Below are 18,336 nucleotides of genomic sequence, written 5' to 3'. Positions count from 1 at the left end.
GACAAATGTGATTTAATTATGTCTGGGGACAAATGTGATTTAATTATGTCTGGGTTAAAGTCAGAGGACAAAGGTGATTTAATTATGTCCGGGGACAAATGTGATTTAATTATGTCTGGGTTAAAGTCTGTAAACAAATGTGATTTAATTATGAATGCAGAAGCCCTGACAAGATTAACTGTTTGTAGAATCATTGAAGTCCTGAGATATGGACTATTGTTTTACAGAAACGTGTAAAAAAACAACTCCAAATATGGAATGGGAAAACACTGTGTACCTCCCGAGTCAGGGAGGGGGGTGGTATGGAAGAAGGATAAAACCTGCTGCCCTGTAAGGTTCAGGGTTCCCTTCTCTGAAGGCACCCAGCTCTGCAGAACTGTTAATAAACTTTGTTTCCTTGAATTTGTCTTGAAGCCATTATTCGGGAGCGTGGCTCGTTTCTGACACACAATATTAAACATCGGTCCTGGGTCCGATAAGCAGCCGCAAGAACTGCCGAATCTGACAGTAACAGTTCCTCATGAACCTGCAGCTTCCTTCAGTCACCGTGAAGGTTAAACATTTAACACGGAGCTGGCCACCGCCCGAATAGGAAACACACCGGCAAACGCTGCGGTCGGCAAGACGCCCACGTTTAGCAGGAGGTTCACCGTAGCGCCAATAGTGGCCGGAGGTCTGTATGGCGCCACCAGTGGCGTAGGTCTGCACATCGCCGCCTGTGGCCGGAGGGCGGAGGAACAACGGAGAGGTAAATCACAAACGACGAAGTCTGCAGATGCTGGAAATACAGAGCAACACACACAAAAATGCTGCGGTACTCAGCAGGCCGGGCAGCATCTATCGAAAAGTGAACCCTCCTTCAGGACTGAAATGGAATGGGGGAATTATCTGAAAAAATCGGGGCAGGCGAGGAAATATCTAGCTGAAAGGTGATAGGTGAAGCCAGGTAGGTGGGAAAGCTCGAGCAGAAGAAAATAGAATCTAATAGGAGAGGAGAGTGGAGAATAGGAGCAGTGGACCGAGAGAGAAGTGATAAGCACGTGAGAGGACGTGAAAAGTCAGAGAGGGAGTGGGAGGGAGGGAGATTTGTTCACCGGAAGGAGAAATCGATATTCTTGCCATCAGGTGGTGGTGGAAGGTGGGGGGGAGACGGAATATAAGGTGCAGGTCCTGGACCCTGAGGGTGACCACAGCTTAGCACAAGAGGAGGCGATGGGTTGACACGTCGGGACTGGAATGGGAATCGGAATCGGATTGAAAATGTTTGGACACCGGGAAGTCCCGCTGGGAGCGGATAGTTCAAAGATCAGTTTATTATCAAAGCAGGTATCCATAAACAATTCTCGCGGTTTTTTTTTCTTCTCCAGACAACCACAAAACAAAGAAAGAGCATGAAAGTCGTTCAGAGAGAAAAATCAAACTCCCACCCCACTCCCCGCATCAAAAAGAACGGCACCCAGATCATCAACCCCCAAAACCCACCCCCCAAGCACAGAAGGGAACAATAACATCGATCCGACCCCCCCAAAATACAACCCTACCCCGCACAACTGCGGATGAGCTGGTGTTACCAGTGTAGAGGCGGCCGCATCGGGAACAACGGACACAATAGGCGACCACGGAAGATTCACAGGTGAAGTGTCGCCTCACCTGGAAGGATGTTTGGACAACTGAGAGAGTACGGCCGTCCGGCCCTTTCACTGTGACACCCCTAACTCCACATCAAATCCGTCCAAACGAATCTGGAAGAACGTTAATGACCTATAAATATAATTCCTCTCATCGATCAGCTGTCTGAATGAATGACTGACTTTAAAGAGGAAGGGGTGTCTATGGTCCACATTGTCAGGGGTTAAATTTATCAGGAGACAAAGACTACAGGGACGAGAGATTTTCTGTTGACTAATACTCTGTGTGTGGACCCCGCTGGCAATTCTGGTGTTGACACTGGGATCTGCCCTCACGTGCGCGTTGTCTTACGTCATCCACGCGTTGCTGTGCTCGAGCTTAATCGGTCTAACGGCTGAGCTACTAATCCCGTGACCAACCCCTTCCCCACTACTTCCAACGGACGCTTCGGGAGCTGCTTTACTTCCGTTGGTGCGAAATGATGTCATTCACTGGTTACACCCAATAGAGGAGCCGGAGCAGCGGAGAGGGCGTTACCCCAGCTGACTGTCTCCCACAACCGCCCCGAACTGTCCTTCTAAGTGGAATAAACCTAAAAGTAAATATCCCGCTTATTGACTTATTTCCATTTCCCCCCGAGGGAAGTTGGGGCGTTTGTGAAGCATCTCCTGCCGCGGGGCCTGATGTATCACTGAAAGGTAGGAGGAGACCGCGCGGCCTGTCGGTTTGATGCCGGTTCCCCGGGGTGAGAAGCGGGGGATTTTATTGAAAGGATGAAAATGGTGTGAGAGGGCGCGGACAGGATGTGTGTCCCGGTGGGGACAGGAGGGGCTCATTTGTGGAAATGTCTGAGCCCACGTTGGTGGCGAGCAGAGGGATTTACCACATTGGGGGCAAACACCGGCAGACTGTTGACCTGCAAGTGAGGCCAATAGTCCGAGCAAAGTGACAATTATTAGGGATTTGTTGAGACTGTACCTGGAATATGGTGTAAAATCCCGCTCCCAATACTAACACGGATTATACAGACCAAAGAACAAACTGCCGGAGGAACTCAGTGGGTCGGGCAGCATCTGTGGAGGGAAATGGATCGTCAACATTTCGGGCCGAGACCCTCCCTCTGGACTGAGAGTGGACGGAAATAGAGAAAAGAGGTGAGGGGTGAGGATGGGGCAAGAGCTGGGGAGTGAGAGGTGGATCCAGGAAGGAGGAAGTGGGAAGGTGGAAACAGTTACAGGGGTAGGAGTTGAGTGGTTGGGACATCACGGGGCTGCAGAAGATGGAAATTAATTCCATAGAGGATTAATAAAGAGTTTAGAGAGTATTTGTTATAGAGAGTGCAATGAAAATCAGAATCAGAATCAGAATCAGACTTTAATCGCCAAGTACCTATGCACATACAAGGAATTTACTTCCAGCAGATGTTGTCGCTCTGCTCATAACAATAATAATGATAAATATAAATGAAAATATAGATTATACATACAGGTAATGCAATCCAAGTAATAGTTAGCCGACAGTTAACCAGCAGTTAACTGTTCAGCAAAGTGACCGCAGTAGGGAAAAAACTTCGAGGGCGAATTTCTGTAAATACCCACCACAAAGGGCGATGAAGATTACGTGATCGTCCTCACATAAAACAGAGGCCGGCAGATGTGTGGAGACTGGAGGGTTCAAGAAAATGAGGATCATGTCAACGAGCAGCTGCCATCTCGTTGATGGTTAGAGGGGCTGAATGGCCACCTCCCGCTGTTTCTCACTTGATGTTTCAGTGTTCCTGTCCAATGAGGCCGGAGGGATGTGAATAGCAATTAGTAACATAGAAACATAGGAAAACTACAGCACAATGCAGGCCATTCGCCCACAATGTTGAGCCGAACATGTCCGTACCATAGAAATTACCTGGGCTTACACATAGCACTCTATTCTTCTAAGCTCCACGTACCTATCCAAGAGTCTCTTAAAAGACCCTATCATATCCACCTTCACCAGCATTGCTGGCAGCCCATTCCACGCGCTCACCACCCTCTGCATTAAAAACAGACCCCTGACATCTCCTCTGTACCTGATCCCCAGCATCTTAAACCTGTGCCCTCTTGTGTTAGCCATTTCAGCCCTGGGAAAAAGCCTCTGACGATCCACATGATCAATGCCTCTCATCATCTTATACACCTCTATCAGGTCACCTCTCATCCTCCGTCACTGGAAGGGAAGGCCGAGTTCACTCAAGCTATTCTCATAAGGCATGCTCCCCAATCCAGGCAACATGCTCGTAAATCTCCTCTGCACTCTTTCTATAGTTTCCATATCCTTCATGTAGTGTGGCGACCAGAACTGAGCACAGTACTCCAAGTGGGGTCTGACCAGGGTCCTATTTAGCTGCAAAATTACCTCTCGGCTCCTAAATTCAGTTCCACAATTAATGAAGTCCAATACACTGTACACCTTCTTAACCGCAGAGACAACCTGCGCAGCTGCTCTGAGTGTCCAATGGACTCGGACCCCAAGATCCCTCTGATCCTCAACACTGCCAAGAGTCTTACCATTAATGCTGTATTCTGTCACCATATTTGACCTACCAAAATAAACCACCTCACACTAATATGGGTTGAAGTCCGTCTGCCACTTCTCAGCCCAGTTTTGCATCCTATCAATGTCCCGCTGTAATCACTGACAGCCCTCCACACTATCCACAACACCCCAACCTTTGTGTCATCAGCAAACTTACTAACCCATCCCTCCATCTCCTCATCAGGGTCATTTATAAAAATCACGAAGAGTAAGGGTCTCAGAACAGATCCCTGAGGCACCGAATTAGTGTTCATAAGCATAAAATGATTTGAATGAAACCTGCACAATTCCTGTTTTTGTCTGACTTCTGTATTGGACCGGATGGGAACTGAACCCGTAACTCTGTGACCCGGGTGTAATGGGATGGGACGGGGAAGATAGGTAAGGAAAGTTAAAAATGTAGCTGGTGTAAATATGGTATAATGTGGGAAATGTGGCGGGGAGTCGGGCAGCGTGTGAGGGGCGAGGAGCTGAGTCACCGTGTCACGTAGGAGACCCTCCACATGTCAAGCGATCCCGTTTTGCCGCAGCTCTGCAGCATCTGCAGGTTTGTTACCGAGGCCCCGCCCACAGTTCAGATGACGCAAAATTCATATTGCGCATGGTCAGTCTTGGATGGGCCGTGGCTTTCGTTCTTTGTCAAAGCGGGTCGGCGGTGGGATAGGGATCAGGATCGGGAGGGGGAGAGGAGTGGTCCTCGCCCCTTGGGGCGGGGAGCCGGGAGCGGATTATTCTTGCGGAGCGACACAAACTATTTCCCTTCGGTGAGTATTGAAGCCGGTTCCGAGCGGGGAGGTCTGACATTGAGCAGGGAGTCCCGTTAGCTTTCCCGAACTCAAACAAGAGAAAATCTGCAGATGCTGGAAATCCGAGCAACGCGCACAAAATGCTGGAGGAACTCAGCAGGCCGGGTAGCAGCTAGGAAAAGAGTACGGTCAACGTTACCGGCCGCAATCCTTCGGCAGGACTGGAGAATAAAAGATGGTGGGTGGGGGGCGGAGAGAAACACAAAGTGATCGGTGAAACTTGAAGGGGGAGGGGATGAACTTTCCGAACTGGCGGCCTCGCCTCGCTTCCTTCACAGAATCTGCCGGGGTTGTGAGACCTTCACACCGAACCGTCTGAGATGAGCCGCCGCTCAGCCCCTGTTGTTCTGGTCCTATTAGCAGGATGACGTTAAACTTATTTCTACATTGTTACTGACGGAGAATTGTATAATTTATATTCCGTGTGTTATCTGAATGTACTTGCCTGTGATGCTGCTACAAGTCAGTGTTTCTCTGTACCTGTACCTACCCGTACTTGCTCATTTGGTAATAAATTCAGTAGGAACTGAGAAATCCCCGTGAGATTTGATCAGTGATGATCAGCTCGGAGGGTGGAATGTAAGGAGAGAGTACGCTGTGAAACACAAGACCCTGAAGTGTTGATGATCAGAGGTATACGCTTCACTTAACTCAGAGAGATTTCTTTAGCCAGAGTATGGCAAATATGTGGAACTAGCAGAGGCAGCGGTGGAGGCCATTTTGGGGGTATTTAAAACGGAGATTTATAGATTGTTGATTGGTTACGGTGAGAAGGCTGGCGTGTGGGGCTGAGGAGGGAAAAAAGGGTCAGACATGATTTAATTCCGGAGCGGACTCGGTGGGCCAAACAGTCTAATTATGCTCGTATGTTTTAGAGAATTGGTTTGTTGTCGGGGAGACCCACCCACCGGTCACGTGATCCCGTTCTCCGCTCTCATTTTACCGCAGAGCTACCGCGTTGCGATTTTTCCCGAGGGCCCCCTCCCCCCGCTCCCTCTATTGACTTGAGATTCATATTGCGCATGCTCACGGTCTGCGGAATGGCAGTGATTTTTGGCCGGCTGAGTTCATTCACCATTTAGCGCCGGTACGGATTTTCAGCAGCGGCATATTTTCTCGTGTTGGGGGAATTGGATGTTGCCCAATGAGTCCCATTAACTTCCCGAACTGGTGGCTTTGCCTCGCTTCCTGGAACTCCTCCAAATGTTGTTTACTTCAGATAAGCCGTTCTTGATCCTGATGATACGTGCTTGATGACTGTCGTATCTTCTCCCAAATTGGGGTGGGTGAGAAAGGGGGACGTGCCAGGTTCTGGGGATCTTTGATTTTACCGAGGGAGTGGGAACTCCAGAAAGAGTTCACGTAGGGGAGACTGGTTTCTGTGATGAGCTGATCTGTGTCCGTAACTCTGTAGTTCCTTGCAGCCACGGGTAAAGCATTAGCCATACCAAGGCGTGAAGTATCCGAATTGGAAACTTTTATGGTGCATTGATAGAATTTGGTGATTGGCAAAGCTTGTATGACAAAGTTCTTGCGGTTCTTTCTAGCATTGTCGTTTTGGTGTCGTTTATACAGTAGTATTGTGTCGAGCATTTGGTCCGTAATGACAGACGAGGGAGCTGCTTAATCTCAATAACGGTTTTATTGTGATAAACGCAAAACAGACTGAGCACCGTGACCTGGAGAGTGAACCCAACCAGTCTCCAACAGATGGGGGAGGTGACCATCACACCCACCGGTTACAGTTAGTCTGACCCACAAACAACACGAGCAAATTACTGTGTAACCCAGGTTAAAATGTAACAGTAAGTGAACCGGAAATTCCCATCATAATCTCGCAAAAGCATTTTAGCACAAGAACAATAAACAGTAACACACACAAAATGCTGGTGGAACACAGCAGGCCAGGCAGCACCTATAAGGAGAAGCATTGTCGACGTTTTGGGCCGAGACACTTCGTCCTTCTCCCACCTGTCCTGATGAAGGGTCTCGGCCTGAAAAGTCGACAGTGCTTCTCCTTATAGGTGCTGCCTTACCTGCTGTGTTCCACCAGCATTTTGTGTGTGTTGTTGTTTGAATTTCCAGCATCTGCAGATCTCCTCGTGTTTGAACAATAAACAGTGCTGGTCATTAGGAATGCAGGGGTGGGCTATCGACCACGACCCCACCCACCCCCCAGTGCAGCACAGTATTTATCATTAACTTGGTATCCATGTACTGCTCGAGCCCCATCAGTGATCGTCCTTGATCCCTTCTCCCACCTGGTTCCATCTGTTCATTTCCCACCCATCTTGTTCAACCTCTGTCCAGCCTGTATTCCATCACCTGAATGATATATACAAACCATCTTGTTCAAACTCTGTCCAGACTGTACCCCACCAATGATTAGATATCAACAATATTTCTGCTCCATTGTTTTCATTGTGAAGTGTTTTGCCTCAGAGTTATTTCTGTAATTGGTGTTTGTTACCTGGAACTACCAGAGGATTTATTAAATGCAGCATGAGTAAGGGTAAAGACAGTAATAACAAGTTTAGTTTCAACATTGCAAAATGGCCACTATTTTAATATTTCAGATAAGAAAGTTTGCTCTATTTAAAGTTGAATTTTGAAAATAAAGTTAAAATTTGAAGTTATTTTCTTTTTTGGTCATTTTTGGAGAGCCACTTTTTCTATTGCCAGAATAACAGGCCACGGGATCAGCATGGAGTGGTAAGCATTTTTTTCATTCTCTGCTCACTGCCCCTCAGTGAGAGTGAGTGGCTTCGGGAGCAGATGGAACACATTGATAGTGGAGTGGGGAGGATGTGGTAAGCATTGACTGTATTATCCCTGTGTTGGAATGAGGGCAAAACTGATGAATGTGGGCATTACATTTGTGCAACTTTGTTCAGGCTGTCACAAACAACTTGTAATCAGTCAATAGTTGTGCATCATTTAAAGTAAAAAGAGAAAATATTGGAAATGTTCAGCAGGTCAGGCAACATCAGTTCTGATCCTGTGTCTTCCACAGTTTCTCTTTCCACACCTCCATTCTGATATACTGAGTTTCCAGCATTTAACTTCAATTTGAAATGAAAAGCCTGTTATTTCTATTAGCCTACAGGAAATGTGATGGCCAATTGTGCTGGGAAAAATCTCATTTAACAATCGGATAATAAAATGTGTTCAGTTTAGCTGCTGGAGACAATGTGAAATGTATCCATGCCTGCTGGTGACACACACCCAGGTTTTCCAGCCCAATATCTGGTCAGTCAGAGGATTATCAGGTTCCCATTCTACCATAGGTTGATGCAGGAGTGTTAGTTTTTGAACTCTGAATGGCTGACACACTGCAGCATGTTACTGGCAACAAGGGAGTCCTGGGAAATTTGGTGCTTGGCCTATTATCCTGGGATATAGACTCCGGGCATATGGAACTGTCAGTTTTTTGGGATTTGACCAGGTCTGTACTTCTGTAGATGGGGCTGAATGTTCCTCCTTCCACAGTGAAGCAGAAGCCTCGGGTCGCTGGACATTGGTTGTGGGGAAATCCCTGATGTGGGGACGATGTGTGAGGATTCTGGGGTCAATAAGTGGCACATTCAGCTGTGAGACTGGATGTGGGATCAAGATGCTTTGATTTATGAGGTGTTGTGCGAGTATTTCTGGTCTGGGATCAGATATTTGTTTCTGGAGTTACTTTGCAAGCAATGAATGCTAATCTGAGTTCCCATTACCGTCCCTCACATGGAGAGGAGGTCATTAATGTTTGCAGCAGTAGAATTGGACCCAGGGGTTCAGTGTTTAAACCGTTATTGGAAATTCCCCTTCACAGTCATGTGTCCGTTAGTCAATGGTTCTAGGCCTGTGCTCAATGGAGTTCAGAAGGATGGTGGGGGCAGGGGGGGGGTCTGCGGAATCTATGGTTAAGTAAACTTACCAAATGCTGAAAAGCTTGGATACAGTGGATGTTTCCATTAGATGGAGACTCTGGGATCTGAGAGCACAGTGTCAGAATAAAGAAGCTTCCCTTTAAAATTGAGATGAGAAAAAAATTCTTTGGACAAAGGGTGGTTGATCTGTGGAATTTATTGCCACAGAGGCTGGTTGAGACTGCTACGGGTATATTTATGGCAGAAATTAATATAGTTGTGATTGCTATGCTGCTCCAGGGTTACAGGAGGAAGGCAGGAATATAGTATTGGAATAAATCTCAGCCATGGTTGAGTGGTGGAGCAGACTCGATGGATCGAATCACCTAATTCTGTTCCTGTGTCTTATGTCTTACCATGACTGAATGATGACTCCTTCTTATCCCATATCGTTTTGTGACGTGTGAGGGACAATAAAAGATTGTTCACTGAGATCATTATATTTGTCTTCAACATTTAAGTTTCAGTGAGTTTTGTTTTTTGGAACAATGAGCTTTGTATTGTTAACGAGCTTCATTATCTCTCTGGTTACAGTTAGACCTGCGTGAGAGATTTATTGGAAAAGCCCACAACTGGAAGCAAACCACAACTGAAGACAAGAGACAGCAACAAGTGAACCAGCCCGAGGACTGAGAGCAGCAACTGGAGTTAAAACCTTCTGACTCAACAGTTCATAATGATTCAAACAGGAGAAATTTTGGTAAGTCTCATTTACTCAAACACAGGCCCTTTAGACATTACAGCTCTGTACAAAGGAAGGTAGGAAATAGTTGTCGTGAGACTGAAATTGCCCAGATGTTCCATTTGTGCCTCTGTCAGATCCAGATGTGTTCATGTGCAATCAGCGCCCTAGCTCTTTAAAACCACTCACATTCCCGCTCAATTCAAGCTCTTGCATCTTCTGAAGAAGCTCTGGCTCAGTTCACATGTTCCCATGCTTGGCTGTGTTACATCATAATCATCTCAGAATTTGTTGACAATTCCTCCCTTTATAAGGTGCCCCAAGTGCCATAGTGATTGCAGAAATGTGGAATTACCATGAGCTATAGCAACATATCATTAATTCTTCTGGCTGTTGCAAGCTGCAGTGATGTAGAACATAGAACATCTGCAGCACATTACAGCCCTCAATGTTTTGCCGGCCATGTAACCTACTCTAGAAGCTGCGTAGAATTTCCCTACCGCATAGCCCTCTCTTTTTCTGAGCACCATGTACCTCTCTAAGCATTTCGTAAAAGACACTATCATATCCGCCACTACCACTTTCACTGGCAATGCATTCCATGCACCCACCACTCTCTGTGTCAAGACTTAGCTCTGACATCCCCCATGTGCCTACTTCCAAGCACCTTAAAGCAATGCCCCTTCATGTTAGCTATTTCAGCCCTGGGAAAAAGCCTCAGGCTATCCACATGATCCATGCTTCTCATCATCTTGAACACCTCGATTAAGTCACCTCTCATCCTCCGTCGCTTCAAGGAGAAAAGACCAAGTTCACTCAACCTATTCACATAAGGTATGCTCTCCAATCCAGGCTACATCCTTGTAGATCTCCTCTGCACTCTCTCCATAGCATCCACATCCTTCCTGTAATGAGGTGACCAGAGCAGAACACAGCAATCTCAATTGCGGTCTAACCAAGGTCTTGTATATCTGTAACATTACCTCACGGCTCTTGAATTCAGTTCCATTGTTGATGAATGCCAACACGCTATACGCCTTCTGAACAACACTGTCAACCCGCGCAACAGCTTTGAGTGGACATAGGCCCCGAGATCTCATACATCCTCCAGACTGCCTAGAGTTTTACCATTAATATTATATTCTGTCTTCAAATTGGACCTACCAAAATTAACCACTTCGCACTTAGCTGGGTTGGACCGTCTGCCACTTCTCAGCCCAATTCTGCCCTTGCCATCGAGTATAGCATTGTGCAAGCCTCTGCTGAAAACAAACCGTCTTGAAGCAACGTGTACCAACACCACAGATCCTTCAGTCCCCACCAGCAAATGGCAAGCAATAATTTATATTACATACACCAGGCCTTATCAAGTTATTTTTAACTAATTGAACTGTCAGAGTACCTGTGGACCTCTAATTAAGCGGAAAGTAGTTATGTTCCCATTTCCAACCTGTATAAAGGGGACGGGTTCTACCCAAGATGTACCCATGTCCTTGTAAGCATATATGCAGGAGTTGCTAGGCAGGGTTTAAATTGGCTGTTTGGGGGAGAGTGTGTGAGCCAGATTGTTAGGTCATATGATGGAGCAGTTGATATAAAGGGAAATGCAGTGTTCAGAGACACTGAAAGGATAGGCTCTGGACAAGGGGGCATAAAGAGTAACTTTAGAAAATGTTTCAGAACATAGAATTACAACTTTGTGGCCATTACAGAGAATTGACTGCGACAAGTGCAGGATTGGCTGTTAGATGCTCCAAGGTTTATTGGTTTCAAAAGGCATATAGGGAGGTGAAAGACTAGCAAGTGTGATTTACCAATTAGGGATGGTATCACAACTACAGAAACTGAGAACATCATGGAGGGACCATCTATACATTCAGTGTGGGTAATGATCAAAAACAGGAAGGGTGCCATCACTGTTGGAGAATTCTATGGGCCCTTCCAATGGCCACTGTGACAATAAGGAGCAGTAAAGTTTGCAGCTTTTGGAAAAGTGCAAATATAACTGGGTTGTTATCAATGGTGATTTCTGCTTTCCTAATATTGTTTCCCATTTACTTATTCCAGAACGCTGAATGTCCAGTAAGTATTCCTGACATATTATGTGGGTGGGAAACGGGAGGAGATGCCATACTGTACCTAGTAGTAGACAATAAAGGTGGTCAGTCAGGTGGCAGATGTCTTGGTGGTGGTCTTATTAGAGATGGTGGCCACAACACCCCGGCTCTCATCTTGTGTACAGGTCCTTGCTGAGAAAGGAGTTGATTTCAGCCATAACCAACCTCTCAAAACACTTCATCACTGCAGATTGCTACTGGCTAACACTCATTAAGGCAGATCACCCAGCTTTTCTTGGGCACTGGTATGATTTTGCCCTTTTGAAGCAGGAGGGAGCTTCTGACTCTTAACAGTGAGGATTTGTAAATGTCGTCGAACACATCCACACACAAAGTCAGAGCCTGAGCAAGTACGCTCTCAGGATCTGTCGCCTGAATCTCAGTTTATCTAAAATCAATTCCATGGATAAAAGAAATGTAAAACAAAAAAAACACAAGAAAAACCAAACACCAATGTGTTTGTACTGTTCTTCCTTGTAGGTAACTGCAAAACCTAAAACAGTTTTTTTCCACCATGCCAAGCTTTCACACATTTTTCAGAGAACCAAAGAAGAGAGCTAGCTGCTGGGTGGGGACCCCAACAAATTAACACATTGATGCAATGTCTTAAAAGAACAGCCTCTTAAAAACTGCTTCTGCACTCTGTTCTTCAAGGACGCGCACACAGACTCACACTCTCTTGTCTCTCAAATAAACTCAATGTTGCCACATTTCACACATTTGAAGCATGCAAAATATTCACAATTTAAACCATTTCAGAAGTCCCTTGTTCCTAAGGGTTAAACAGTTTCCACAATACTGAATTATAATTTGAGAACATTGAAGAAACTCTGAGACTTCAAAACAAATAAATTTTGTAAGTTACTCATCATGCACAAGAAAACAATGTTACACAAGTTTAAATCATGAAATCCCAGTAGTAACCAAAATGCCAACACTTTTGGACATTTCTGTAAATCCAGTCTCTGCATTTTGGTAGGATTTAAGTTATATGAGCTATTTATTCCAGGCATAATGACCCATATTACCTCAGCAGACATGAGTGCTGTACTGCCTCTGACAGCTGCTTCCCTGATTGGGTCAAGGCACACTGCAGTGCTGTATTACTTCCCTTCTACAATCTCTGGTGGTTTTTGTTCTGACCTGCATTACATCACAGGAAATGCCGTGTATTTTCTGGAAGGGAATACGCATTAGCTGCCTCTGGAGTATTCCTAAAGTTAAAACCCTTACTTCCAAAGTGCCCATATCTCAGCATGTGTAGGGTCACTGGGAGCAGACAGTCCCAGCATCTTTCCAGATTCAGCATTGCTATGAGACATGAATGTTCTTCACCATCTATTTGTGGGCTCTGGCTCTGAATGATCTCGATCTAATGTTGATCCGAACACCCCATGAAGCACCATCCACAGTCTGCAAATGCAGTGGGGTGTTCTCCTTTCTCTGGTAACATTTATGTTGGTTGTCCATTGTGTCTCCATTGTTATTACCCATAACAGTCAGTCTAACATTCTTTAATTCCTCATTTATTCCCCTGGCTTGGCACTGTGCTTCTGGCAAAGCAGAGTGTTACGTACCTGTAATGGTTTAAATGACCCAGCAGCAATAGACCACACCTAGAGTCTGGTTTTGATGTTAAAACCACTATCTTCATTAGTATCTACTAAATATAGAAATTTAAACAAGAATGATCAAACGTTAACAGTGTTATGAGTATACATATGTGTAAATATAACTTCCAAACTATTGACGTTGGGGTGGGGGTGGGGGGGGTAGTAGCTTATCACAGGGAACTACCACACAGGCAAGGGTTAACATAGATTCCACAAGGTTTCCGCAATCACACAATGTGATAGCCACTTATCGACGTGTTGGGTCGATGCTCAACCCACCCTTGTGGGCACTCAAATTCCAACCAGTGACCCCCTAGTCACTGGCTTCCTTCCGTTGGCCGACTCCAACTGTGACTGGCTGTGTGTGAGTGAGTGTCCTTGCTTCAATCAAAACAAGCGGCAGAGTCCAATAGTTCCACCCCTCCCTCTCTCTCAGTAAGAATCAAACAGGAGCCGAGAAAGCCAGTGGCTAACGTCACTCAGGCGCTCTCTCTTAAAGATGACACTTCACAGCAAGATAAACCTAGAGGTTCATCACAAGACTGTGTGTTCAGATGCAAGAAGAATTAACCTCCTTTCCCTGTTCATTACCTTGTCTGTGTATTTCTCTCTAGTGACTAATTACTTGGAAAGACTCTCTAGAATCAGCCCCGAGCACATATGTCCTAATATCCTTCACAATATCCCTCAGCTGCTACACCCTGGCTCCTCCCTCTCTGATAGTAACTTCGGATGTAATTGTGTAGTCTTCAGCACTGAGGTCTTTTGACAGTATGTCAGCCAGTGGATCCTTGGGTAGAGACTCCTCGACATAAATATATATTGTCATCTTATCTGCTAAATCATTCTAGTCTATATTTCCATATTCTACTACTTACCCTCTTTGAGATCCAAAAGCACATATCATTGGATGCAGTCCAAAATATATCTTTTAGCTCATTTAAATATTTGTCTTGTAAAGAGTAGCTAACCAAATAAGATTTGCGTCTGTGTACTGAGAAAGATGGGATGATCATATATACAGTATAATTATATGTGTACATATAGATATACTGTATATAAAGTATATATATGATGCAAGTATGGCACTGTATATACGTGCTTCAAATAATATTCAACCGCACCCCTCCCCCACCCCCCCGCCAAACCTTTATTGACATAAATTATTATTGCAACCAGGGATTTTAATCAATTTAGCTGAGGTTTTGTTTTTATTTTTATCTGTGAACCCCATCCTCACTCTCTTCAGTAGAGCCCAAAACTATAGGAAAACTGTAAAGCATGAACAAATTTATTTTTAAAAAGCTGAAATATCAGCGGATCAAAAGTATTCATCCCCCTTTCCTCGGTCCTTGGTTGAAACACCTCTCTCAACTATTACAGACAGTAGTATTTTCGGACAAGTCTCTATTAGCTTTGCACAACATGATGGAACAAGATGGTTTATTCCTCCTTGCAAAATTGCTCAAGCTGTGCCAGGTTAGTTGGCGACTGGCAGTGGACAGCATTCTTGGTTTTGCTAGAGATGTTCGATCAGTTCACTGACTGGGCTACTCGGAGATGTCAATTTTCCTCAATTGAAGCCACCTCATGGCTGCTCTAACAGTGTGCTTTGGGTCATTGTCCTGCTGAAAGACAAACTTCCTCCCCACATTCAGCTTCCAGGCAGTGTCCTGGCTGACAATGGAAGTCAGGGACAGTATAAAAATAAAAGAGAAGTATAACATAGCAAAGATGAGCAGGAAGCCAGAGGACTGGGAATTTTTTAAAGAGCAACAGAAGATTACTAAAAAGGCAATATGGGGAGAAAAGATGAGCTACGAAGGTAAGCTAGCCAAGAATATAAAGGAGGATAGTAAAAGCTTCTTTAGGTATGTGAAAAGGAAAAAAAAATGTTAAGACCAAAGTTGGGCCCTTGAAGGCAGAAAGAGGTGAATTTATTATGGAGAATAAGGAAATAGCAGACGAGTTGAACAGGTACTTTGGATCTGTCTTCACTAGGGAGAACACAGACAATCTCCCAGAAGTAATAGTGGCCAGAGGACCTAGGTTAACAGAGGAACTGAAGGAAATTCACATTAGGCAGAGTATGGTGTTGGGTAAACTGATGAGACAGAAGGCTGATAAATCCCCAGGGCCTGATGGTCTGCATCCCAGGGTACTTAAGGAGGTGGCTCTAGAAATCTTGGATGCATTGGTAATCATTTTCCAATGTTCTATAGATTCAGGATCAGTTCCTGAGGATTGGAGGATAGCTAATGTTATCCCACTTTTTAAGAAAGGAGGGAAAGAGAGAACAGAGATTTATAGACCAGTTAGCCTGATGTCAGTGGTGGGGAAGTTGCTGGAGTCAATTATAAAAGATGAAATAACGGCACATTTGGATAGCAGTAACAGGATCAGTCCGAGTCAGCATGGATTTACGAAGGGGAAGTCATGATTGACTAATCATATGGAATTTTTTGAGGATGTAACTATGAGAATCGACAAGGGAGAGCCAGTGGATGTAGTGTACCTGGACTTTCAGAAAGCCTTTGATAACGTCCCATATAGGAGATTAGTGGGCAAAATTTGAGTACATGGTATTGGGGGCAGAGTACTCACATGGATAGAAAATTGGTTGGCAGGCAGGAAACAGAGTAGGGATTAATGGGTCCTTTTCAGAATGGCAGGTAGTGATTAATGGGGTACCGCAAGACTCGGTGCTGGGACCGCAGCAATTTACAACATACATTAATGATTTAGATGAAGGGATTAAAAGTAACATTAGGAAGTTTGCAGATGACACAAAGCTGGGTGGTAGTGTGAAATATGAGAAGGATGTTAGGAGAATGCAGGGTGATGGACAGGTTGGGTGAGTGGGTAGATGCATTGCAGCTGCAGTTTAATATGGATGAATGTGAGGTTATCCATTTTGGTGGCAAGAACAGGAAGGCAGATTACTGTCTTAATGGTGTCAAGTTAGGAAAAGGGGAAGTTCACGAAGATCTAGGTGTCCTTGTTCATCAGTCACTGAAAGTAAGCATGTGGGTACAGCAGGCAGTGAAGAAAGCTAATGGCATGTTGACCTTCATAACAAGGGGAGTTGAGTATAGGAGCAAAGAGGTCCTTCTGCAGTTGTACAGGACCCTGGTGAGACCACAGCTGGAGTATTGTGTTCAGTTTTGTTCTACAAATTTGAGGAAGGACATTCTTGCTATTGAGGGTAGTTGCCCTACTCAATATTGCTATCTAGTAGGTTTGTTTGTTTGTTTTTTTTTTATCCAGAATCTCTGTATTTATCAGCATTCATCTTCACATCAATCCTGACCAGATGGCCAGTCCTGTTGAAGAAAAGCATCCCTGTAGTTTGATACTACAGCCAGCATTCTTTACAGTAGGGATGGTGTTAACTGGCTGACGCAGAGCATTAGATTTACATGCATATGCTGCTTAGTGTTGAGGCCAACATTTTTAATTATGTCTCATCCAATCAGAAGACGTACGTGTAATTCTTTACAATATCTCTTAAGTGATGCTGCGCAAAGTCATTACGGGCCAGGGCATGCTTTTTTAAGAAGTCAAATCCACATAATTGGGCCTTTGAACAATAGCGCAGGACACTTATTTGGGACATAAAGTGCAAAATTGAAAAATTAACCAAGATTTCCTTTGATTATTTGGACAAGACACTGTTGCTGAGAGTTGATATTGGACCATTGGAAAATGATGCTGGTGAGGTAGTGATGGAGGACAAAGAAATGACAGATGAACATATTGGGTACTTTGCATCTACCTTTACTGTTGAAGACACTAGCAATGTGCCAGAGGTCTGTGAGCGTCAGGGAGCAAGAGGGAGTGCCATTGCTATTACAAAGGCACTCTTTAAGTAGGAAAGAAGGGGAAAGAAAGGGAATTATATGCCAGTTAGCCTAACCTCAGTGGTTGGGAAAGTGTTGGAATCTATTATTAAGAATGAGGTTTCAAGGTACTTGGAGACTAATGATAACCTTAGTCAAAGTCAGTGTGGTTTCTGTGAAGGGGCATCTTGCCTGAAAAATCTGTTAAGAGTTCTTCGAGGAAGTAACAAGCAGGGTGAACAAAGGAGAGGCAGTGGATGTCATTCACTTGAATTTTTAGAAGGCATTTGATAAAGTGCCACACATGAAGCTGCTTAACAAGGTAAAATCCTGTGGCATTACAGGAAAGATATTGGCATGGATAGTGGAATGACTGACTAGCAGGAAGCAGGGAGTGGAAATAAAAGGGGCCTTTTCTGATTGGGTGGCAGTGACTAGTGGTGTTCCTCAGGGGTCAGTATTGGAACTGCTATTTTTCACATTGTTTGTCAATGGCTTATAGAATGGAATTGATGGGTTTTGGAAAAGTCTTTTGATGACATGAAGATAGGTGGAGGGGTAGGCACTGCTGAGGAAGCAATGCGATTGCAGCGTGACAGACAAATTGGAAGAATGGGCAGATGGAATACAGTGTTGGGAAATGTATAATAATGGATTTTGGTTAGAGGAAAAATAGGGCTGATTATTACCTAAATGATAATAATTCAATCTTCAGGAGTGCAGAGGGACGTCAGAGTCCTTGTGCAGGACTCCCAGGAGATTAGTTTACAGCTTGAGCCTGTGGTAAAGAAGGCAAATGCATTTTTGCCATTTACTTCTAAGGGAATAGAACATAAAGACAGGGAGGTCATGCTGAATGAACCTTTATAAGTCACAAGTCAGGCTGCACTAGGATTGCCAACAGCTTTCGGCCCCATATCTCGGAACAGATGTGTTCCCATTGGAGAGAGTCCAGAGGACATGGATAGATAGATAGATAGATACTTTATTCATCCCCATGGGGAAATTCAACCTTTTTTCCAATGTCCCATACACTTGTTGTAGCAAAACTAATTACATACAATACTTAACTCAGTAAAAATATGATATGCATCTAAATCACTATCTCAAAAAGCATTAATAATAGCTTTAAAAAAAAGTTCTTAAGTCCTGGCGGTTGAATTGT

At 44.6% G+C, this 18,336-nt stretch overlaps 1 protein-coding gene and 1 long non-coding RNA gene across 3 annotated transcripts in view; one reads left to right on the top strand and one right to left on the bottom strand.

Moving 5' to 3' along the window:
- The window catches only part of LOC140721021 (uncharacterized), a 689,868-nt gene that overhangs the window by 258,403 nt on the left and 413,129 nt on the right, over nucleotides 1-18,336 (bottom strand). The gene's annotated exons all lie outside the window — the stretch shown is intronic.
- The window catches only part of LOC140721016 (NACHT, LRR and PYD domains-containing protein 3-like), a 56,893-nt gene continuing 43,370 nt past the window's right edge, over nucleotides 4,814-18,336 (top strand). For both annotated transcript variants that reach the window (XM_073035881.1, XM_073035880.1), the window contains exons 1-2: nucleotides 4,814-4,964; nucleotides 9,455-9,620. The gene's annotated coding sequence lies outside the window, so the exon portion shown is untranslated. The remainder of the gene's footprint in view (nucleotides 4,965-9,454; nucleotides 9,621-18,336) is intronic.

Source organism: Hemitrygon akajei, unplaced genomic scaffold, assembly GCF_048418815.1.
Source record: "Hemitrygon akajei unplaced genomic scaffold, sHemAka1.3 Scf000049, whole genome shotgun sequence".
NCBI classification, from domain to species: domain Eukaryota; kingdom Metazoa; phylum Chordata; class Chondrichthyes; order Myliobatiformes; family Dasyatidae; genus Hemitrygon; species Hemitrygon akajei.
This window is presented reverse-complemented; position numbering and strand designations above follow the sequence as displayed.